Here is a 24429-nt window from a genome sequence, read left to right as displayed (position 1 = left end):
CCAATCCCCGTAACTCCATAATCCACCTAACCTGCACACTCTCTACGGGCCTGTCGCCAGCCCAGCTGCTCATGGGTCGCACCCTCAGGACCATGGTGCCGTCCATTCACGTCCCAGACCTCAACCACGTTCCGGTCCTTCAGCGGATGCAACAGTCTCGTGCACAACACAAGGCGGCGCATGACACTCGGGCGACTGATCGCCCTGCTCTGGCACCGGATGACAACGACCGCATCCATCTTCCGGAGAGTGGCTGGTCTGCAACTGCTGTAGATCTTCGGCAGGTGTCTCCCCGCTCGTTCCTGGTTCATCTGCCAGATGGTTCTATTCGCCGCCGCAACCGGCATGCCCTTCGTCTCATTCCACGCTCGCTACGTGATCCTCCACCAGTGCCACGCTCTCCTGTTGTCCCCAACCTGGGCTATGTGGAGATTCCGAATACTCTGCATTCTCCTCACTCTGCCGTGGCCCAGCCCGTTCCTCAGCCGGTCGCTCCTGACCCACCCTTGAGGCGGTCAACAGAATTCGTTGCCCACCTCAGAGACTTGGCTTATGAGTTTTACAATGCTGGACTCTTTGATCTGTTCTGTTATCCTGTTTCATCGTTCCAGTAGTTTGTATATAATGTTCATTTCGTTGTTGGTGTGACACCCTATTTCTCTGCACCAGGCACCTTCTCGTGTAAATAGATTAGCCTCATGTACATAGTCATGTAAATAACACGCACACACATAGTCAGGTACATTCACTACACAATATTTATTGTCACGCCGGCACATGTTCTTTGTATAAAAGGGGGGATGTCAGAATATACATCAGTATATTATGGTGCAGACACACACACACACACACACTGATGGACATGCAGTGGGACCAATCAGCATGCACAACACTGCAGCCAATCACCAGTGAGAGCACACGCACTATAAAGACAGGGAACAGGAGAGTTCCCGTTCATTCTAGTAGCAGCCAGCTCGGAGCACAGAGCTCACAGCCTGCAACACAGACATTCACCATGTGCTGAGTGCATCACCTGGTTAGGACTAGGCAAGGGTCAACAGTTAAAGCTGGTATTGCATTTACCCACAGCTCAAGTATGTTAATACAGTTAACATTATAATAAAATAGAGTTGCACCACCTCCAGTGTTGGTGACCTGTTTGTGATCCAGAACACCCAACACATCACTAAGGGGACATTTTTAGTGTGGCCAATGCACCTAACGTGCACAACTTTGGACTGGGAGGAAACTGGAGCACCCGGAGGAAACCTACATAGACGGGGAGAACGTGCAAACTCCACACAGAGGGTGAATTTAAAAATGTTTTAAAACAGCTGCCTTTCTTCCATTGCTCTGGTATGGATTCCTCCCCAAATCCAGGAGACATCTGGGAATTAGTGGTGTCCACTTTCAATTGTATGAAAGCAGGTCTCAATGCACTTGGCATACTTGCTGCCAGAGATTCACTGGGTTTGAACTACGCTGGGCAAGTGTCATAAGGAGGTCCACCATAGGCTCCACAGACCATTGAGAACCAAGCAAAAGTGTAATCAATTGCAAGGCAAGACAGAAACTGATGGAAATGGCACAATTAGGTCTCTCAAAAAGCTGGATGTGGCAGGAGGCGAGTTTCTAACAAAGTCCCACGAGGTCTGACAGGTAACCTGCCACAGCCCAATGGATTTCTGGCTTCATAAAATATGCACAGTCTTTACATTACGTTGTAGTACCATCATCACATTCATCTTTGTTTGTTCAAGAACACGTTGCATATTCAATCCAGAATTAACCTGTCCAAACTGTGCTACATTTTACAAACACAAACCCAAAATTATAGCAGGGCACACAGCCGTTTTAAGCTCTTTCAAACTAGGTTCACAAAGAGATTTTCTGGCAGCGGTTCAACTGTTTCTTCCGAAAGGACAAGGCAAACTAATCTGCAAATTAAAGAATTATGGAACCGAGCCCAAGAATGTAGACAGACTCTCACTGATTATCCTTGCTTTGCAGAATCTGAGGAATAATTAGGATGTATTAAGAGGTACACCCATAATGACAGATTGACGGCATATATTTAAGGCATGTTTCAAAGGGTTGAGTTGAGATCGTGTAACTGACAGGATCAAAGTTGGAACCTCATTACTTTGCCATCAAATTACAATGATGTCACAGATAAATTGAAATTGCAATGGAGTCCCTGATAAATCATCCTTTTAATTTCATCCATTTATTGAACAAAAAGATTTCTGTAAAAATCAAGGCCAAATAAGTGTTCACCTTTTGTGATGTCTGACCCTTTGCCAATAGCAAGCAATGTGGCAAAATGAAACTTTCAAGGACTTAACTTTTGCTGATAATTTTACAATGGAAATTACCGTTCCCTTTTCCAACATCAAAGTAATCGTGATTACTCTGAAACTCCAGGAGGCTTTTCAATACTGCCGTTTCCTCCAAGCATCAATTACTATGTACAGCACAGTTCTAATTACCAGAATGGGGCTAAATGTGACATTTCTTGTCACATTTCTTGTGACAAGAAATGTGTTAGCAACACACAAGCAGAACATATCTCGTCCATTTCTATCCCTCTCTTTTTTCTAAAAATAATAATCTTTATTGTCACAAGTAGACTTGCATTAACACTACAATTAAGTTACTGTGAAAAACCCCACGTCGCCACACTCCGATGCCTGTTCGGGTACACAGAGGGAGAATTCAGAATGTCCAATTCACCTAACAGCATGTTGTTGGGACTTGTGGGAGGAAACAGGAGCACCCAGAGAAAACCCACACAGACACAGCGAGAACGTGCAGACTCCGCACAGACAGTGACCCAAACCGGGAATCGAACCCGGGACCCTGGCGCTGTGAAGCAACAATGTGATGCACGATCAATTACTGCAAAGACGAGGGTAAAGCATAACTGAAGGCTTTAATAGACTAGAACTTTTCCCCAGCAGCTCAGGTACAGAATGAGGGCTGCTGGGACGGCATCGACTCTTATACCCCACCTATCTGGGCGGAGCTACATACTAAACAGCCAATGGTAAACCCCCAGGTTTGACCAATGGAACTTCAGCCTCTCGGGTGCTGCAATACCTGATAATACCACATTCACCCCCTGTTAAAAAAGAGTCCGGCGGGGGTGGTGGCCAGCGGCTACAACTGTATTCAACATGGTATGATCAGATATGGAGGTACCGTGATACCTCCTTTCAGTGTTTAGAAGATATTTACAGTCATGGCAGATATAGAACATAGAACATAGAACGATACAGCGCAGTACAGGCCCTTCAGCCTACGATGTTGCACCGAAACAAAAGCCATCTAACCTACACTATGCCATTATCATCCATATGTTTATCCAATAAACTTTTAAATGCCCTCAATGTTGGCGAGTTCACTACTGTAGCAGGTAGGGCATTCCACGGCCTCACTACTCTTTGCGTAAAGAACCTACCTCTGACCTCAGTTCTATATCTATTACCCCTCAGTTTAAAGCTATGTCCCCTCGTGCCAGCCATTTCCATTCGCAGGAGAAGGCTCTCACTGTCCACCCTATCTAACCCCCTGATCATTTTGTATGCCTCTATTAAGTCTCCTCTTAACCTTCTTCTCTCCAACGAAAACAACCTCAAGTCCATCAGCCTTTCCTCATAAGATTTTCCCTCCATACCAGGCAACATCCTGGTAAATCTCCTCTGCACCCGCTCCAAAGCCTCCACGTCCTTCCTATAATGCGGTGACCAGAACTGTACGCAATACTCCAAATGCAGCCGTACCAGAGTTCTGTACAGCTGCAACATGACCTCCTGACTCCGGAACTCAATCCCTCTACCAATAAAGGCCAACACTCCATAGGCCTTCTTCACAACCCTATCAACCTGGGTGGCAACTTTCAGGGATCTATGTACATGAACACCTAGATCCCTCTGCTCATCCACACTTCCAAGAACTTTACCATTAGCCAAATATTCCGCATTCCTGTTATTCCTTCCAAAGTGAATCACCTCACACTTCTCTACATTAAACTCCATTTGCCACCTCTCAGCCCAGCTCTGCAGCTTATCTATATCCCTCTGTAACCTGCTACATCCTTCCACACTATCGACAACACCACCGACTTTAGTATCATCTGCAAATTTACTCACCCACCCTTCTGCGCCTTCCTCTAGGTCATTGATAAAAATGACAAACAGCAACGGCCCCAGAACAGATCCTTGTGGTACGCCACTTGTAACTGAACTCCATTCTGAACATTTCCCATCAACCACCACCCTCTGTCTTCTTTCAGCTAGCCAATTTCTGATCCACATCTCTAAATCACCCTCAATCCCCAGCCTCCGTATTTTCTGCAATCGCCTACCGTGGGGAACCTTATCAAACGCTTTGCTGAAATCCATATAAACCACATCAACTGCTCTACCCTCGTCTACCTGTTCAGTCACCTTCTCAAAGAACTCGATAAGGTTTGTGAGGCATGACCTACCCTTCACAAAGCCATGCTGACTATCCCTGATCATATTATTCCTATCTAGATGATTATAAATCTTGTCTCTTATAATCCCCTCCAAGACTTTACCCACTACAGACGTGAGGCTCACCGGTCTATAGTTGCCGGGGTTGTCTCTGCTCCCCTTTTTGAACAAAGGGACCACATTTGCTATCCTCCAGTCCTCTGGCACTATTCCTGTAGCCAATGATGACATAACAATCAAAGCCAAAGGTCCAGCAATCTCTTCCCTGGCCTCCCAGAGAATCCTAGGATAATCCCATCAGGACCCGGGGACTTATCTATTTTCAGCCTGTCCAGAATTGCCAACACCTCTTCCCTACGTACCTCAATGCCATCTATTCTATTAGCCTGGGTCTCAGCATTCTCCTCCACAACATTATCTTTTTCCTGAGTGAATACTGACGAAAAATATTCATTTAGTATCTCGCCTATCTCTTCAGACTCCACACACAACTTCCCATCCCTGTCCTTGACTGGTCCTACTCTTTCCCTAGTCATTCGCTTATTCCTGACATACCTATAGAAAGCTTTTGGGTTTTCCTTGATCCTACCTGCCAAATACTTCTCATGTCCCCTCCTTGCTCGTCTTAGCTCTCTCTTTAGATCCTTCCTCGCTACCTTGTAACTATCCATCGCCCCAACTGAAACTTCACACCTCATCTTCACACAGGCCTCCTTCTTCCTCTTAACAAGAGATTCCACTTCTTTGGTAAACCACGGTTCCCTCGCTCGACGCCTTCCTCCCTGCCTGACCGGTACATACTTATCAAGAACACGCAGTAGCTGATCCTTGAACAAGCTCCACTTATCCAGTGTGCCCAACACTTGCAGCCTACTTCTCCACCTTATCCCCCCAAGTCACGTCTAATGGCATCATAATTGCCCTTCCCCCAGCTATAACTCTTGCCCTGCGGTGTATACTTATCCCTTTCCATCATTAACATAAATGTCACCGAATTGTGGTCACTGTCCCCAAAGTGCTCTCCTACCTCCAAATCCAACACCTGGCCTGGTTCATTACCCAAAACCAAATCCAACGTGGCCTTGCCTCTTGTTGGTCTGTCAACATATTGTGTCAGGAAACCCTCCTGCACACACTGTACAAAAAACGACCCATCTAATGTACTCGAACTATATCTTTTCCAGTCAATATTTGGAAAGTTAAAGTCTCCCATAATAACTACCCTGTTACTTTCGCTCTTATCCAGGATCATCCTCGCCATCCTTTCCTCTACATCCCTCGAACTATTAGGAGGCCTATAGAAGACTCCCAACAGGGTGACCTCTCCTTTCATGTTTCTAACCTCAGCCCATACTACCTCGGAAGATGAGTCCCCATCTAGCATCCTCTCCGCCACCGTAATACTGCTCTTGACTAGCAGCGCCACACCTCCCCCTCTTTTGCCTCCTTCTCTGAGCTTACTAAAACACCTAAACCCCGGAACCTGCAACATCCATTCCTGTCCCTGCTCTATCCATGTCTCCGAAATGGCCACAACATCGAAGTCCCAGGTACCAACCCATGCTGCCGGTTCCCCTACCTTATTTCGTATACTCCTGGCATTGAAGTAGACACACTTCAAACCACCTACCTGAACACTGGCCCCCTCCTGCGACGTCAAATCTGTGCTCCTGACCTCTATACTCTCATTCTCCCTTACCCTAAAACTACAATCCAGGTTCCCATGCCCCTGCTGCATTAGTTTAAACCCCCCCAAAGAGCACTAACAAATCTCCCCCCCAGGATATTTGTGCCCCTCAGGTTCAGATGTAGACCATCCTGTCTGTAGAGGTCCCACCTTCCCCAGAAAGAGCCCCAGTTATCCAGAAATATGAATCCCTCCCGCCTGCACCATCCCTGTAGCCACGTGTTTAATTGCTCTCTCTCCCTATTCCTCATCTCACTATTACGTGGCACGGGCAACAACCCAGAGATAACAACTCTGTTTGTTCTAGTTCTGAGCTTCCATCCTAGCTCTCTGAAAGCCTGCCTGACATCCCTGTCCCCTTTCCTACCTATGTCGTTAGTGCCAATGTGGACCACGATTTGGGGCTGCTCCCCCTCCCCCCTAAGGACCCGGAAAACACGATCCGAGACATCACGTACCCTTGCACCTGGGAGGCAACATACCAAACGTGAATCTCTCACGCTCCCACAAAATCTCCTATCTGTGCCCCTGACTATCGAGTCCCCAATTACTAATGCTCTGCTCCTCTCCCTCCTTCCCTTCTGAGCAACAGGGACAGACTCCATGCCAGAAGCCCATACCCCATGGCTTACCCCTGGTAAGTCCCCCCCCCCACAAGTATCCAAAGCGGTATACTTGTTTCTCAGGGGAACGACCGCAGGGGATCCCTGCACTGACTGCTTCTTCCCAGTCCCTCTTACAGTTACCCATCTATCTCCAATCTTTGGTGTAACTAATTCCCTGAAGCTGCTATCTATGACCCCCTCTGCCTCCCGAATGATCCGAAGTTCTTCCAACTCCAGCTCCAGTTCCCTAACTCGGTCTTGGAGGAGCTGGAGATGGCAGCACTTCCTGCAGGTAAAATCAGCAGGGACACTAACGGCATCCCTCACCTCAAACATCCTGCAGGAGGAACATTGCACTCCCTTCCCTGCCATCCCTCTAACTTTCTACCAAGATCTGGCTAACAACTAAATTACATTTAAAAAAAAATAATAATAATAATAAAATATGGTACTTACCTCACACCAATGGGTTTTATTATTAGGTTAGAGGAGGAGGGCGGGTGGGAGACACTACACGTGTAGTGTCTCGGGATTCCTCTCCACCAGAATTTATTGGTGAGGGTCTTCCCAGAAGTCCGCGGGTCGAACTTCCTGTTCCCGCCTTCAACACTAAAATTTAAAAAAAAACAGCAAAGAGGGACCGAAAACGGGACCAGGTAAGTGTTTACCGCTGAAATTGACTAGACTGCTCCTGTGAAGGTCTCCCAGAAATCACTAACGCACCGCTCCCGCTGAAATCGACTGGCCTGCTCCACTCCCGCTGAAATCGACTGGCCTGCTCCTGCAAAGACAAGTGTTTTTAAAGGAGAAACTTACCTCCCAGAAATCACTTGTGCACTGCTCCCGCTGAAATTGACTAACCTGCTCCGCTCCCGCTGAAATCGACTGGCCTGCTCCTGCAAAGACAAGTGTTTTTAAAGGAGAAACTTACCTCCCAGAAATCACTTGCGCACTGCTCCCGCTGAAATTGACTAACCTGCTCCGCTCCTGCTGAAATCGATTGGCCTGCTCCTGCAAAGACAAGTGTTTTTAAAGGAGAAACTTACCTCCCAGAAATCACTTGCGCACTGCTCCCGCTGAAATTGACTAACCTGCTCCACTCCCGCTGAAATCGACTGGCCTGCTCCTGCAAAGACAAGTGTTTTTAAAGGAGAAACTTACCTCCCAGAAATCACTTGCGCACTGCTCCCGCTGAAATTGACTAACCTGCTCCGCTCCCACTGAAATCGACTGGCCTGCTCCTGCAAAGACAAGTGTTTTTAAAGGAGAAACTTACCTCCCAGAAATCACTTGCGCACTGCTCCCGCTGAAATTGACTAACCTGCTCCGCTCCTGCTGAAATCGACTGGCCTGCTCCTGCAAAGACAAGTGTTTTTAAAGGAGAAACTTACCTCCCAGAAATCACTTGCGCACTGCTCCCGCTGAAATTGACTAACCTGCTCCGCTCCCGCTGAAATCGACTGGCCTGCTCCTGCAAAGACAAGTGTTTTTAAAGGAGAAACGTACCTCCCAGAAATCACTTGCGCACTGCTCCCGCTGAAATTGACTAACCTGCTCCGCTCCCGCTGAAATCGAAATCCCGCTGAAATGAGCAGTCAGTGTTTATTATTTACAGATACAGATCGGTTATGATGAAGCAATTAGTCGGTCGGGTGCCCTGGTCGTCCTCTGGGATCGCCTGGGCCTTGGAGGTGATTCCGGTGGGGGTCCAGGCATCTGCGACTCCGGGAGCGTGGCTTCGGCCTCCATGGCAGCTTTGTCACCCCTAGATGGCGCTGGTGGGGAAAGCGGTTGACCTGGGAGGGGGGCACCTGTAGGGGGCGTCGGTGGGTGGGAGGGCCCAGACAGGAGCGGTGAGAGGACTGACCCTCCTGTGAGGTGCTGCGGAGGGGGGGTGGGGCTTGTGGTTGGGGTGCACGTGGGGTTCCGGCGGGCACCAGGTCCCGTAGGGAGACCGTATCTTGTCGGCCGCCAGGGAACGCCACGTAGGAGTACTGGGGGTGAGCGTGCAGCAGTTGTAGGTGGAGAGTTCTATCCTCCACTGCAATATCTTGTCGTTTTTTTATCTTGCCCCGCTGTGCATTATCGAACATGAACGCCATCAACCATTGGTCAGTGAGGAGAGTGAATCTCCTGCCGGCCAGTTAATGCCTCCAATGTCGCACAGCTTCCACTATGGCTTGGGCCTCCTTTTCGACTGAGGAGTGGCGGAGTTCGGAAGCATGGAGGGTACGGGAGAAGAAGGCCACGGGTCTGCCCACTTGGTTGAGGGTGGCCGCCAGAGCTACGACGGACGCATCGCTCTCGACCTGGAAGGGGAGGGACTCGTCGATGGCGTGCATCGTGGCCTTTGCAATGTCTGCTTTGATGCGGCTGAAGGCCTGGCGGGCCTCCATCGACAGGGGGAAGGTTGTGGACTGGATCAGGGGACGGGCTTTGTCTGCGTAGTTAGGGACCCACTGGGCGTAGTAACTAAAAAACCCAAGGCAGCGCTTCAGGGCCTTGGGGCAGTGAGGGAGGGGGAACTCCATGAGGGGGCGCATGCGTTCAGGGTCGGGGCCTATAACTCCATTTCGCACTACGTAGCCGAGGATGGCTAGACGGCCGGTGCTAAATACGCATTTATCCTTATTGTAAGTTAAGTTAAGGATTTTAGCGGTCTGGAGGAATTTTCGGAGGTTGGTGTCATGGTCCTGCTGGTCAAGTCCGCAGATGGTGACGTTATCGAGATACGGAAATGTTGCGTGCAAGCCGTACCGGTCAACCATTCGGTCCATCTCGCGTTGGAAGACCGAGACCCCGTTAGTGACACCGAAGGGAACGCTTAAAAAATGATCCGCCCATCTGCCTCGAAGGCAGCGTATTTGCGGTCGCTTGTGCGGAGGGGTAGCTGGTGGTAGGCGGACTTGAGATCCACCATGTAGAAGACCTTATAATGCGCGATCCTGTTTACCAGGTCGGATATGCGGGGGAGAGGGTACGCGTCCAGCTGCGTAAACCTGTTGATGGTCTGACTGTAGTCAATGACAATCCTATGCCTCTCCCTGGTCTTTACCACCACTACTTGGGCTCTCCAGGGACTGTTGCTAGCTTCAATGACCCCTTCCCTTAGTAGCCTTTGGACATCCGACCTAATGAAGGTCCGGTCCTGGGCACTGTACCGTCTGCTCCTGGTGGCGATGGGTTTGCAATCCGGGGTGAGGTTCGCAAACAGGTAAGGCGGGTCGACCTTAAGGGTCGGGAGGCCGCAGTCAGTAAGGGGGCTATAGGGCCACCGAATTTGACGGTCAGACTTTGCAGGTTACATTGGAAATCCATCCCCAGGAGTGTAGCCGCGCAGAGGTGCGGAAGGACATAAAGGCGGAAATTGTTGAATTTCCTTCCTTGGACTGTGAGGTTTGCTAGGCAGAACCCCTTTATCTCCACTGAGTGCGAACCGGAGGCCAGGGAGATTCTTTGATTTACAGGGTGGGTAAAAAGTGAACAGCGTCTTATCGTGTCAGGGTGTATAAAGCTCTCCGTGCTCCCAGAGTCGATCAGGCAGGACGTCTCGTGGCCGTTGATGAAGACCGTCGTCGTTGCTGTTGAGAGTGTTCGATGTCGAGTTTGGTCCAGAGTCACCGAGGCCAGGCGCAGTAGCTGTAAATTTTGATTGGGCAGTGTATAGTCGGCCGGGCTGGGGCCCCATCCACGATGGCGTCTCCCATGGGTCACACATGGTGGTCGGAGATGGACAAAATGACGGCACCCATCCGTCCAGCGCGGTGTCCGGGGAACAAGATGGCGGCACCCGTGGGCCCCACGTGGCCCTAGAATACGGGGGTGGCGGTGACTGCTGGCTGCCTGGGACCCAAGGAGAAGTTCGCTGTGGCAGCCCAGAGTCGCCACCGGAGACCGTGGCCACCGCTCGTGACTGGCAGACCCCCACAAAATGGCCCTTCTTGCCGCACCCTTTGCAGGTGAATGTGCGGGTCGGGCAGCGCTGGCGGGGGTGCTTTTCTTGCCTGCAGAAGAAACAGCGGGGCCCATCGGAGTTGGCGGGCCGCCTTACAGCGCAGGCCTGCGGGGACAGGGGGAAGGTCTGTGGGGCTGCCGCTGCGGGATTCCACACTGCCCAGGGGGCCGCCGCGCGGTCGGGCATGTAGAATTGTGCGTTCCTGGAGGCAACGTCCATGGATCCTGCCAGGGCCTGTGCCTCCCTATGTCCCAGGATGTCTTTCTCTAAAAGACGCTGGCGAATCTCTGAGGAGCTCATACCTGCTATGAAGGCATCCCGGATTAGGAGTTCCGTGTGGTCGCTCCCCGAACCTTGCGGGCAGCCACAGCTTCTGCCCAGCACCAGTAGCGCGCGGTAGAACTCCTCCAACGATTCCCCGGAGCTTTGTCGTCTCGTTGCAAGCAGGTGACGTGCGTAGACCTGGTTTACTGGGCAGATATAATGTCCTTTTAAAAGTTCAATTGCTGCATCAAAGTCTTCCGCCTCCTCGATGAGGGTGTAGATCCCAGGGCTTACCCTTGAGTGCAGGAGATGCAATTTCTGCTCCCCCGTGGGTGTGCCTCCAGCCGTTTCAAGGTAGCCTTTGAAACACGCCAGCCAGTGTTTGAAAATCGCCGCTTTGTTCACCGCGTGGGGACTGAGTTGCAGACACTCTGGCTTGATTCGGAGATCAATCTTCCCTGCTTAAGTGTATGTCGTGTTGGGTGTTCTGATGCACAAATGATCCAACACGGCTGTAGATGGTACAACTCAGTTTTATTGTCTAAACAACTGTAACAACTAACTACTGGCTTGGGTATGTGCTTCACCATCTAACCTGTGGACCCAGCCCTATCACTATCTTAGTAAGGCACTCAGCACATGGTCTATGTCTGAGTGGCGTGCTGTGAGCTCTGTGCTCTGAGCTGTCTCCTGGTAGAATGAGCGGGAACTGTGGTGTTCCCTGTTTTATAGTGTGTGTGCTCTCACTGGTGATTGGCTGCAATGTTATGTGTGTGCTGGTTGGTCCAACTGCCTGTCTATCAGTGTGTGTGTGATTGCACCATGATATGCTGATGTGGATATCATGACAGTGTAGTCTATTAAATTGATGCACGATCAATTACTGCAAAGATGAGGTTAAAGCATAATTGAAGGCTTTAATAGACTAGAACTGTTCCCCTGCAGCTCAGGTACAGAATGAAGGCTGCTAAAACGGCACCGACTCTTATACCCCGCCTATCTGGGTGGAGCTACATACTATACAGCAAATGGTAAACCCCCAGATTTGACCAATGGAACTTCAGCCTCTTGGGTGCTGCAATACCTGATAATACCACTCAATGCTAACCACTATTTGCTGGTGAACTGCCAAGGATCAAGTGAAGCTTAGATATCACTGATATCCAGAACGTTTCCATGTGAACATCATAAATGTATGGTCTAGACCTTTCCAGTTGTACAACATTTCACAGTTAATCTCAGCCACAACCGAGACAGTTTCATATTTGCAAAGAACAGGTAATACTGGCCCTAAAATTAATTGTGTACATTTAATCTCAAACCTTCAAGTTTTAATTGATTTTTGTAGATTTTTGAAATGTTGGGCCCAATCGAATGGCCTAGACTTGGGCCGGAATGAGGACAGTAAATCTCACAGGGTGGGTTCCAGATTTACATACTTAAGTAAGCTGTCAGTATCACTTAAATATGTCTGCGCCAGATTCTCCAAATGCCCGGGATTGAACGGCGGCACCTGGGAGACCACGGCTTGCGGACGTTTAGCACTGGTCCACACAAACGTGGATTAGGCGTAAGGGCACCTGGGTGGTTGCTCAGGCCATCGGAGGCCCCGGGTGGTCAGCCTCTGTGCAGGGTGATACCCTGGCACTTTTGCTGGCACCTGGGCACCTTGACATTGGCAGCCTGGCACTGGCAGGTGGGTGCCAGGCAGGCAGTGCCAAGGCACCCCGGTGCCAGGTTGGTGCTGCCAGCGATTGGTCCAGAAGGTGCCCTGCCATTATAAGGTGGAGTGTGGGGTGGGGGCTCGAGAGCCCCCTAACAAGTAAGCTGGAGTGTTGGGGGGTCCACAGGCCGCAGAGTGTGGTGCAGAGATCGGGGAGATTGGGGCGGAATTTAAAAATGGCTTGTCAATGGAAATGAGTTAAGTACTGCTTCAGAGGGGCCATTCCCCACTGAGGCAAAGAAAAAGACTTCCGTTTGATAAAGGGATGTTTCTCAGTACTGCAGGCACGAAAAACACCCTTCAAAATGTGCCCAAAATGGGACTTCCCCCCCCATTAAATCGTGCCCATTAACTCTTTTATAAGAAAAATTACTTTTGCATTCCGTCTCTCTTTTCTCCCTCTCTCTCTTCATTCAATATTACTTTCTCTCTATGCGGAACTTTACTTCTCTTCTGGGAGGCAGGGAGGCCGGGACAATAACAGGGAGCCAGTCTGGATTGCTCCCCAATGTGGATCCACAACCAATACAAAGAGGCAGGCTGCCATTAGGAATAATTAAAGACCCAAATTAAGGACCAGTTACATTTTGTCGACAATAGGTTGATACCTCACTGGGTGGGGAGGGCCAGCAGGTTAATGGAAGTAGCTTCCCTGCAGCGGGCTGGGACTATTAGACCAGAGGCCCAAAGAGCTGTAGGTATGCAAAAAAGCCCTGTGGCCTCAGTTATATCCCCAGAGGAGTTTCTGAACTTCAGACCTCTGAATGCTTTTTTCGGACTTTACCCCTCGGATGCGCAAGGTCTCCTGCCTGCCTCCATAAGACCATAAAACATAGGAGCAAAATTAGGCCACTCGGCCCATCGAGTCTGCTCCACCATTCAATCATGGCTGATATTTTCTCATCCCCATTCTCCTGCCTTCTCCCTATAACCCCTGATCCCCTTATTAATCAAGAATCTATCTATCTCTGTCTGAAAGACACTCAATGATTTGGCCTCCACCGCCTTCTGCAGAAAAGAGTTCCACAGGTTCACCACCCTCTGGTTGAAGAACTTCCTCCTCATCTCTGTTTTAAAGGATCGTCCCTTTAGTCTGAGATGGTGTCCTCTGGTTCTAGTTTCTCCTCCAAGTGGAAACATTCTCTCCACGTCCACTCTATCCAGGCCTCGCAGTATCCTGTAAGTTTCAATAAGATCCCCCCTCATCCTTCTAAACTCCAACGAGTATAGACCCAGAGTCCTCAACCGTTCATCATACGACAAGTTCTTCATTCCAGGGATCATTCTTGTGAACCTCCTCTGGACCCTTTCCAAGGCCAGCACATCCTTCCTCAGATACGGGGCCCAAAACTGCTCACAATACTCCAAATGGGGTCTGACCAGAGCCTTATACAGTCTCAGAAGTACATCCCTAATGGCATAATTTTGCTCCTATGTCTTATGGTCTTATGGTCTTATGGTATTCTCGCCCTCTTGACATGAATGCTAACATTGCATTTGCCTTCTTAACTGCTGACTGAACCTGCACGTTAACCTTCAGAGAATCGTGAACAAGGACTCCCAAATCCCTTCGTGCTTCTGATTTCCTAAGCATTACCCCATTTAGAAAATAGTCTATGCCTAAATTCCTCCAACCTGACTACCTCTTCTGAGAAAGCTGCGAAGGGTTCACAGCTGCTGAAGTCTATGATTGGGTCGGAGGCAACAGGAGCCTGCCATCTTTAACTGGGCAGCGGGTCTGCAGACAGCCGGTTAGGAGGCTGTGTGTGGTAAACCTGTCAGGGCAGTTCCATTGCTCGAAAGTATGGGCTCAGCACTCACAATTCATTGAAACACCAGAGTTCCAATGCCCTTGGTAAAATTTAGGCCTTTATTTCTGTTTCTCTGCCTACTTTGACATTGAATTTACGCACTATTTAAACTTAGACTTCCTTCTCATTCCTTGCGTTGCAAATTTCACGGGCTGGATTCTCCATCGGCAGGATCCTCCATTTCGCCGGCAGCAGATTTCCCGACGGCGTGGGAGTGCCCACTATGGGAAACCCCATTGGCCGGCTGCCGGGAAGGAGAATCTCCGCTGTTGGCTGGGGCGTGAAGCACCAGAACACGGGTACAGCGGGATGGAGAATCCTGCCCCAAATCATTCAATCCCTTGGGTTAGGGAGATATATAGTTGCCTGCTTTGTTCACCCAGATCCCAGGACCTGGTTTTCCTCATTGCGGTGCTATCAGCAATGTTCCACACAAAAATATATAAGCCTCAATGTGAATGGGCAAGCCTAACAACTGGTAGACGCTATTAGATTCACCCCAAAGCAAAAAGAAAGTCCAATATTGGGGTTTCCGTATTTTTGTACAATTTAATAATTAACAAATGCTAATGTGGTCCCTCTTCGACCCTCCCTCTTAGCAGTGCAGTTTGATATTTCCTTGTTTTCCCTTATATGCTGCCCTAGGATTATTCCTCTCCAATGGTAAAATATGCTGGAGATGCAGAAGGTGACTCCTCCTCACATTTACTGGCACCAGTGACAGAATTCCAGCTAAGATCAAATGAGGGATGCGGCTGCGGATGCCTGCTCTGTGGTTCTGTAACACAGCCCATCAATCAACCCCAACCATTTCTCCTCCACCCCTGTACCCATAATCTCTCCAGCTCCACTGAAGGTACCTATGATTTCTGGATACTGCTCTGCAAATTATGGAAATCTCAGCACCCAGTTGTGAGCACGTTCGAGGGTGAATTATTTATTTGGCAGTGGGGGGGGGGGGGGGATGATCTGTTATATAAATGGGTTATTGTAGTTGTGCGCAAAGTCGCTTTAAGAATGGAGTCATGTGACATGTGTAATGTCATCGGTTATTTTGCGGGCTTTGGGGAGTCTCGTACTAAGGGCGAAATTCTCCTACCCGCCCCGCCACATTCCTGCGCTGACCGGCCGGCGGGAGTCTCCATAACGCTGGCCGGTCAATGGGGTTTCCCATTGTGGGGCAGCCCCACGCCGTCGGGAAACCCCCGGGCGCGGCAAAACGGAGACTCCCGCCGGCGGAGAATGATGCCCTAAATCTTGAACAATGAAGACCTGTTCAACAAACCTCTGTTAATCTTGCATTAAACCCATGTGCGTTTAACCCATGTACTCGGCACGATTCAATGAAAAAAAAAGTCTTGTTTTGGGTGCAAATAGCGGGGTGTTTCTTGGAGCCTGCAGCACCGAGAATGACCCCGCTATCAAACAGGACTTTGTTTATTTTTGGGGCCTCTGCGAGGCACGCCCTGCCGAAGTTGCGCTTACTTCACTTCCGCGCTGACGATCTCAGCTAATTAGTGCAGGAAGAGATCGGGGTGCCGATTTTAAATGCTGCCCCAGTCTCTGGACCCCCCTCTGCAGCCTACGGACACCCCCAATGCCCCAACATACCTCCTAGGGGGGGTCCTCGAGCACCCCTTCACCTCACGTCTTAAGGGCAAGCACTCACGGGCCCGATCCCTGGCAAGGGCAACCTGGCACCTTGGCACTGCAAGTCTGGCACCTTGGTACTGCTCCTGCCAACCTGGAAGTGTCATCTGGTACTGCCAGGATGCCCATGTGCCTGGGTGGCAGTGCCAAAATGCTTAGGTGCCAGCTGGAGTGCCTGGGTACCACCCTGCCCATTGCCCAACCATCAAGGGTCCTCTGATGGCCTGGGAGATCCCTCCACCCCCCAGGTGCCGTTACTGGTCCCCGCTTGTGGAAACCAGTGCTAAACTGTGCCATGGCGAGGTCTCCTAATGGCTCATTTAATTATGTTAATCCGCTCACTGAGGCTCATTTAATTATGTTAATCCTGCTCAGATCGGCACATCTTGTGAGATCGTGTTAGATCTCGGGAGGTGTTCTCAGCGTCTCAACTTACGTGAGAGGCCTCTTGCGAGATTTAATGGCCTCATCACGCGACGAGGCCGTTTGATCGTGCTCCCAATTTCTTTAGTACTGTTAGTCTACGGATACAACAACATCATTGATGTGTTGCATTCTGTTCTCACACAACATTTATGTACACTTACACACACAATTCCGGAAGGATCACTGGTTAACAGTTGAGAACCCAGATGAGAACTTTCAAAGCTGAGCTCAGGATCCTCGAAGTCAATTGCAAAGTTGCAAATTTAATTCCTAGATCAGCAGTGAATGGATATTGTGGTTCCCCCCATGTTTTAGAATTCCACGGTGCTGGAACTTCCATCTTGACTGATTTCACAGATTAAGGGATCCTTAAATACATTGGTTGGCTTCCCAGCAGGATTTCCACCTGAGTGGTTCAGCGCGCTTTTAAAAAAACAACATTGAGCATGGACACTGTGATCAATTACATTTCCTCAGCGACATTAAAATTAAAATTCCATCCTCAAAATTAAAATTCCATCCCCAAGCCACAGAAAGAGTCTACCCCAGGAACACCTGGCGCCCTCAAATCCTATTGTGTTTCTGTGGTGCAAATGATAGGAAATACTGTGGGCAGCATTTACCAATCATTGGTGCTTCATTGTAATAAACCTGCCCAAATTTAGACAGACATGAATATCGCTTCCTGTAGGGTAACTTGGGAAGTGGCAGAGGATGAGGAGCCAGCGGAAGAGCCCCTGGCCCAGGTTTCCTGTCTGACTCGCTACAATTGCACTGGGACCCCAGAGAAAATCTGCCTCCAATTCAAGCAGAATGATATCTGGAAATTATTAGTCATGTGCTTATTTATCTTGAAGTATCTAGTGTACTGTTTATGCTCCTGAAATTTATTTAAACGACTAAACAGCAATTTTAAAAAAAATAAAGAATATTCATAAATATCCAGACATAGTTTTAAAAATACAAAATAAAATGGCTCCACCAAACTGAAAGTCACAATCTGATTTGTAAAACGTGTGTGAATCAGGGGCTGACTGACTGTTTTGAGCAGGAACCTGGAATAGTTGAAGCTCAGACACTACGTTTATAGGATAAAGATCAGATACTGGGGAAAACCCGCAATGCCGATAGTGAAACATTTAAAGGATGATGGGGAAATATGGAGGAATAATTAATTGATAGATGGAACAGTTGATAGCTCAAATAGCTGGAACAGGCACAGTGAGTCAAAAATGTCTGTACTGAATGATTCTATCACTCTATAAGTGAGGCCTCAGGCTTACAGGTTGTTGCATACAGTACGTTTTCACTTACAGTTGTTGCTGTGTTTCTGAAAATCGTGACTTTAAATGAAACCATAATACCGTAAGACATAGGAGCAGAATTAGGCCATTCGGCCCATCAAGCCTGCTCCGCCATTCAATCATGGCTGATATGTTTCTCATCCCCATTCTTCTGCTATCCCCCCATAACCCCTGATCCCCTTATTAATCAAAAAACTATCTATCTCTGTCTTAAAGACACTCAGTAATTTGGCTTCCACAGCCTTTAAGCGAATCACATATTCCCATTGAAACCAAAATAAATTGTAGTCAGGTCAGAAAAAAATTATACATTATACCCTTTTAAGTTGAATTACGTTACATTGCAAAAGAAATGTTTTCAAATTAAAATCAATTTAAAAGTATAAAAGAAATATGGGAAATGTCTACTTATCTCCTGCTCTCTGTCAATTCTGCTTTCCAAACCTCCTGGACATGACACGTCCCATTCCCTGTGTCGTGTTATGTACTCTGGGATAACACAGGCTGCAACTGGATGCAGCTTTAACCAAAAGATACTCCAGACCTTGAAGTTCGTTCAATCTGATTTATTGAACCACTAGCACAGTTAGCACAGTTCTCTATGAGTTCGACTCTCTGCTAACCTAAGTGTGGTTACTCTTTCTGACTGAACCGGACGAGCTCTTAGCCACGTGCTGGAGGTGTGATACTGTACATACACCCTGACACACTCTGTAGATGTTATTCAGTGGAAAGAGGCGGAGCCTCTTAAAGTGAGATGCCACCCCTGAGTGTCCTGCCTGCTCATTGGTCATGTCCTGTTCTCTGTGTTCATTAGCTGCCTGTCTGTGCATGTCTGCATATTATGACATCTTTTTTAAAAATGCTTAGTTGGCACATGGGAACGTACTTACATGTGGTGGCATATATTAACATATTTACAAGCGGTGGCATATGTGAACGTATTTACATGTGAAGACAGCTGTAACTAATGTGAGAAAACAGAACATAGCAAACAAAACAAATGTTCATAAGTCCAGTCTCTGGGGCTTGCGTCTGATCCTTGTCGATCGCCGGAGAGGTGGTGGTGGGGACGACGGTGCCTTGACAGGCGGGATGGAAGCCTGACTGGTGGCCTCGTAGTTTGAGGTATCAGGAGGTGGCAAAACAATGGACGGAAACGGAGAAGAAAGCGGTTGCGGGCAGGCAACTTTGCGCAGTGCCCGTCTGTTTCGTCGCACAACAGAACTATCAGCCATACGTCCAACATACGAGCGGCGCACAGCCTGTCGAACAACGACAGCTGGAGCAGACCAGCCACAATCCGGTATCTTGATCCTGACAGTGTCTGCCAGGAATAACACGGGCAAATAGGTGGCATGAGCATCATAGCCCTGCTTTTGCTGGTTTCGGAGCTGCTGCACCTTCTGCATCACCGGGATCCATGTTGGGCAAGTGTATGGCTGGAAGTGTCGTCCGCAGGTCCCTGTTCATCAGGAGTTGAGCCGGCGACATGCCAGTGGACAGTGGGGTCGCCCTGTATGCAAGCAGCGCGAGGTAGACGTCAGAAGCAGAATCCGCAGCCTTGCAGATGAGCTGTTTCACAATGTGCACCCCTTTTTCAACCGTCCCATTGGACTGTGCATAGTGTGGGCTGGAAGTGACATGTTTGTAATGGTATGACTTGGCAAACATAGACCACTCGTGGCCATTGTCACTCATGACAGTGAGTGGGATACCAGGCCTGGAGAACGTCTAGTTACAGGCCTTGATGACAATCCGAGATGTGAGGTCTGAGAGCTTCACGACTTCAGGGTAGTTGGAGAAATAGTTAATAATCAACACGTAGTCACGATCATTCGCATGAAAAAGGTCGATGCCAACCTTGGACCACGGGGCGGTCTCGATTTCATGCTGCTGGAGCGTCTCCTTGCTCTGCGCTGGCTGGAAGTGGTGACAGGTCGCACAGTTGAGGACCATGTCTGAGATGTCCTGGCTAATACCGGGCCAGTAGACAGCCTGCCTGGCTCTGCGTCTGCACTTCTCGATGCCCAGATGTCCCTCATGGATTTGGCGGAGCACCAAGCTCTGGGGACTGAGTGGAATGACAATCACCGTCAGGTCGTCCTTTACATTGTAAAATTGAGGGCACTGCCCTTTCTGCCAGCCATTGGCGAGGTGGTGCATGGCACGCCGCAAGAGGGGGGTCTTTGGATGTCTCCTCGCGGATACGAACCACCTGCCCATCAGATGCCGGGAGGATGCTGTAGCCATCTGGGATGGCCACTTCCCGATTACAAAATGTACACTTTGCAAAGATTGCAGGGAGAATGGACAATACTGAGAAAGCAAGCAGGTGCAGGGGTTGTCTGTTGATTGGAACCGCAGCTCCCAGACAAGACCAAAACTGCAAATCCATTAAGATACTAATGAGCCATCTCCAGGGACAAAAGAGTAACATTTAAGTAAACGATACCAAGGCAGACACCCCGGCGCCAGAGGAGACCAGAACAAAGCAGGCCAACGGCCACCCACGACACGCCCAGCAATCAGGGCACCCACCCCTCTATTGGAGGAAATCGATAGGAACGATTAAGAAATGGCCCAATTAATTGGGACCAAGTTCAAGGCCCGCCTAAAAGCGCGCGAAGCCCCTTTTGGGTATAAGAAGGATCCCACAAGAGAGAATCGCTCTCTTGGCTCCGGCTCTCACCGAGGCGAGACCTGCCCAAAAGCTGCACCAGAACAAGTAAGTCCAAGGTCAACGCACGCTATCAGACAGACAACCTTAGCTGTTCCCCTTCACCACTTCAACCCCAGCAGCCTCAGAACCGAACAACGGCCATTGTTCTTCTGACTGAGTGGGCGCCCGAAGCTAAGCAGTAGTGATAATTTAGTCTGTAGTATTTGTGCATGATTATATTTAACTGTTTGTGTAAATAAATCAGCATTTGACTTTGAACTAATAACTGGTGTATCGAGTCTTTGATCAGTATTCAGTTTGAACCTTGTGGCGGTATCGAAAGATACCTGGCGACTCGAGAGCAAAACGTAATTAGAATTAAGGAAGGCGACCATATTGGCCGCCACATTCAGAGCCAAATAAAGATAAACACAATTAGCAACGGTGCTAGCACACAGCTGCACCTGTGATTCAATTTGCCGGATGATTTCCAACGGTTCACTAGGTAATGTGATGGAGCGGGACAATGCATCAGCGATGATGAGCTCCTTGCCAGGCGTGTACACTAAGTCAAAATCATACCTTCTGAGTTTGAGGAGGATGTTCTGCAACCGAGGCGTCATGTCGTTCAGTTCCTTGTGGATAATGTGGACCAGAGGCCGATGATCCATATCAACAGTGAATGTCGGCAGGCCGTAGACTGTGAAACTTGAGAATGCCAGTGAGAAGACCCAGGCATTCCTTCTCTATTTGCGCATACCTTGTTTTGGTGGACGTAATGGCCCTCGATGCGCAGGTCCAGGATGAAGTGTCATCGCGTTGAAGCAGCACCGCACCGATGCCATCCTGGCTCGCATCTGTCGAGATCTTCGTCTCCCTGTCTGGGTCAAAAAATGCCAAGACGGGTGCAGTGGTGAGCTTGTCTTTCAGCTCCAACCACTCTGCCTTTGTGCTGCCTTCCACTCAAAGGCAGTGGACTTTTTTACCAGGTTTTGTAGGGCCGTGGTGTGTGAGGCCAGGTTTGGGATGAACTTGCCCAGAAAATTGACTATGCCCAGGAAGCGCAGCACCGCCTTCTTGTCTTCAGGGACCTTCATGGCTTTGATGGCCTTGACCTTGTCTGTGTCCGGGCGCACGCCCTGCTGAGAGATCTGGTCACCTAGGAATTTGAGTGGCGACATGCCAAAGTAACATTTGGACCTGTTCAGCTTCAGGCCATTGGCATGGACATGGCGGAATACCTTCTGGAGACAGGATGCATGCTCTTCAGGGGTCGTGGACCATATGATGATGTCGTCCACGTACACACAAACCCCTTCAATGCCCTCCATCATCTGCTCCATGATGCGATGGAAGATCTCCGATGCCGAGACAAACTAGCAGTATCTGTCAAACGATGTGTTGAAGGTGCAGAGCCTTCTGCTGGACTCATCCAGCTGGATTTGCCAAAATCCATGTGACGCATCTAACTTGGTAAAAAAAACGAGCGTGTGCCATCTCACTGGTGAGTTCCTCCTGCTTCGGGATGGGGTAGTGTTCACACATTATATTCTTATTGAGATCCTTGGGATCAATGCAGATGCGCAGGTCCCCCAAAGGCTTTCTAACACATACCATCGAGCTGACCCAGTAAGTCGGTTCAGTTTCCTTGGAAATGATGCCCTGTTGCTGAAGATCCTTGAGCTGTGCCTTCAGGCGCTCCCTCAGTGGAGCCGGGACCCGGCGTGGTGCGTGGACCACTGGCTTGGCATCAGGTCATAGCAGAATCTTGTCTCGATATGGCAGCGGGCCCATCCCGCCGAACACATCCGATATTGAGCGAGGATGTCGTCAATGCCGGCCTGAAGATCCACTTTGGAGGATGTTGTTGTGTAAACCCGCTGCACGAGGTTCAGCTGCTTGCAGGCCTGCGCGCCAAGTAGGGATGCCCTGTCTGGCTTGGCAATTTCAAAACGTAACCATGCATGGGTGCTCCGGTTGGAGATGAGTAGATGACTGGATCCCAGTGCCGTGATGGCATTTCTGTTGTAGTCCAGGAGCCTGCAGGCTGCCAGAAGGACCTTGGAGGGCTTCTTGATGCATTTAAAATCTGCCTGTAAGAGGAGATTGGCAGAAGCACCTGTGTCCAGCTTAAACTGGATGGAGCAGTGGTTGACCTGCATCACCGCACGCCATTCGTCCGCAGAATCCACAGCGAGGATGGATTGAAGTTGTGATGAGTTGGATGTGGCATATTCACATTTGGTAATGATGCCCACACAGTAGGCGGAGTCCAGGCATTCTTCCTCTGGATCCGTTGTGCTGTAATTGTTGTTGCACACTCTGAACGCGCCGTCGTCAGAATTGGGAGCGCTGGCCTCTGACTGGTGGTGCAGACCTGCACAAGGCTGCACAGTGTCCAGGCTTACCGCAGTTTAAACATCGCCTGCCTCTTGCAGGGCAGTGTTTCTTTAAGTGGGCGTTGCCGCAGTTCGAGCACGTCATGACGTTGGCGTCCTGACGCTCCGTGCGTCGTCGCACATGCGCAGTGCGGGTGTCGGCCGCTTCATTATCCCATTCGCATCGCGCATGCGTAGGGCCCCGGGAAAAGCGCGCAAAATGACCGCTTTTATCAATGCTGAGGCGCTGCATCCGGGAGATGGCCTGCACACTCTCTGCCTCGTGGGAGGCACGTTTCTCATTTTCAGCCGATTTGTACTGGGCATAGCGATTTTTGGCGTGCTCATGCACTGTGCATGTTTCAATCGCGACTGGCAAGGTCATATGCTTGATTTTCAGTAGCTGCTCTCTCAGAGGATCAGAGTGAACTCCAAAAACGATTTGGTCTCTGATCATGGAGTCAGCAATACCCTCGAGGTCTGACGCTTCGATGTACAGCAGAAACTTTTGCTTGAATGTCCACCAGTTGGCACTGAGATTTCCGGAGGTCCTGAGCTGGTGAGGAGCTTGAGTCTTCTCCATGGTGCCAGGATACATTCACTGGTCATCACGGAACGGACTGAGGTAAACCACTTAGATTAAGCAGCCTCCTGGGAGCATGACGTGTTATGTACTCTGGGATAACACAGGCTGCAACTGGATGCAGCTTTAACCAAAAGATACTCCAGACCTTGAAGTTAGTTCAATCTGATTTATTGAAGCAGTAGCACAGTTAGAACAGTTCTCTATGAGTTCGACTCTCTGCCAGCCTAAGTGTGGTTACTCTGTCTGACTAAACTGGAGGAGCTCAGCCACGTGCTGGAGGTGTGATACTGTACATACACCCTGACACACTCTGTAGATGTTCATCAGTGGAAAGAGGCAGAGTGTGAGTGCCTTGTGTCTTTTATAGTGAGATACCACCCCTGAGTGTCCTGCCTGCTCATTGGTCATGTCCTGTTCTCTGTATTCATTAGCTGCCTGTCTGTATATCATTATCTGCATGTCTGCATACCATGACACCCCGCAGGCCCTTCCTCCCGTTGATCCTCTGACTCGCAGCCTCTGCTGTTTCCTAACCCATCCTCTCACCAAGCATCCTGCAGTGATATGGAGCTGTTATGACCCGCACATGATGTATGGGGATGGGTCGATTGGCCTCCCCATGAGCCTCATCGAATACGAGCTTCCCAGATGAGAGGTAGGGCCCTATCATTAGAATGATCTCTAACATAAATGCCAGTCCAGACAGGAGTCGAGCTAGGGTAGTCCAGCTGGGACCTGAATGTTATGTGCATATAGGTTGCTTAAAATATAAATAGTTTCTCTTCATATTCATGAATTGGACTCCCCTGTGAGCACTAAAGGAGAGAAAGCAAACTCATTTGTGCTCTCGCAGACTATTGCATGTGTAATATGTTAAAGGAATGGTAACCACCAAGAAGA

This window comes from Scyliorhinus torazame, chromosome 16 (genome assembly GCF_047496885.1).
Source record: "Scyliorhinus torazame isolate Kashiwa2021f chromosome 16, sScyTor2.1, whole genome shotgun sequence".
In the NCBI taxonomy this organism is placed as follows: Eukaryota; Metazoa; Chordata; class Chondrichthyes; order Carcharhiniformes; family Scyliorhinidae; genus Scyliorhinus; species Scyliorhinus torazame.
Note: the sequence above shows the minus strand (reverse complement) of the source record.